The 1287-nt window shown below is 42.4% G+C and overlaps 1 protein-coding gene across 1 annotated transcript in view; it reads left to right on the top strand.

The window, feature by feature from the left end:
• Positions 1–1287, top strand: part of KCNH5 (potassium voltage-gated channel subfamily H member 5) — a 220708-nt gene that overhangs the window by 623 nt on the left and 218798 nt on the right. The gene's annotated exons all lie outside the window — the stretch shown is intronic.

The raw sequence follows: 1287 nt of genomic DNA, 5'->3' as shown, positions 1-1287 counted from the left end.
CCACTCCGAATAGCTTTAAGAGGATATAGAAGAAGCTTTCTGCTTGTTTCATATACAGATGCATGGGGATGAAAACTATTCTGTGCAATACTTTCCACATACATTGTTGATATTATACACTTGGTCAGACATTGAACCCACTCCCCTTTGGGGAGGAAATGGGAGAAGCATTTTGCACGTTTCATGTTCAGATGGATGGGGATGACGACTATTCTATGCAAAACTCTCAACACTCATTCTTGATAACGTATACCTAGGGTCAGAACGTAACCCCGCTATTTTCATTCGCAGCCCAAATGGGAGAAGGATTCTAGGTGTCTTATGTGCAGATAGATGGAGATAAAGACCATCCTATGTGATACTGCAAACTCTCATTATTGATAATATACATCCAGGGCAGACAGTGAATATCGCTCCCCCCTTTCATTTCCAGTCCAAATAGCTTTTTGAGGAAATTGTAATTGAAGAAGCATTCTGCATGTTTCATATCCAGATGGATGGAGATGACGACTAGCCTATGCAATACTCTCTACAACCATTGTTGATAATACATACTTGGGGTCAGACAGTGAGCACCCCCACCCCCCTTCTTTCATTTCTAGTCCAAATAGCTTTAAGAGGAAATTGGAAAACCATTGAGTGTGTCTCATGTACAGATGGATGGAAATGTAGACTATCTTAAGCAAAACTCTTAACTCTCATTGTTAATAATACACACCTAGGGTCAGACAGTGAGTCCCCTTTATTTCCAGTCTAAATGGCTTTAAGAGGGAATTGGAGAGACATTCTGCATGTTTTGTGTACAGTTATATGGGAATGAAGACTATCTTGCGCAATACTCTCAACTCTTAATGCTGATCATTTACACCTAGGGTCGGAGAGTGAGCCCCCTTTTTAAAGTCTAGTCCTAATAGCTTTAAGAGGTAATAGTAGAAGCTTTCTGTGTGTCTTGGTGCTGACCATGTAGGAAGTAAAGGTGCTCACTGCTTGACACCACTTAGATATTACAAAGCAAGAGCATGGTTGGGGCATCATGAAGAATGCCTACATCTTCCCACCTGCCCTAGAAGTAAGCAATGCACAGGCCTGTGTGACTGCAGAAAAGGGTTCCAGCACCCAGCCAAAACGCATCTAATATAAAAGGGGTCCCAAGTTGCCAGTTGGGGCAAGGGGTCTCAAGTTGAGGGACCTTTTTTTAGCTGTAAAGTCTGCACAAATGGTATGTCCACGGCTGAAGCAGGCAGCTGGTCTGGAAAGTTTTTGGCATAAAAATTTGCAACCGGCAGA

Source organism: Nanorana parkeri, unplaced genomic scaffold, assembly GCF_000935625.1.
Source record: "Nanorana parkeri isolate BGI_ZX_2015 unplaced genomic scaffold, ASM93562v1 scaffold12, whole genome shotgun sequence".
Classification (NCBI taxonomy): Eukaryota; Metazoa; Chordata; class Amphibia; order Anura; family Dicroglossidae; genus Nanorana; species Nanorana parkeri.
Note: the sequence above shows the minus strand (reverse complement) of the source record. Positions and strands in the feature narration are given on the sequence as shown.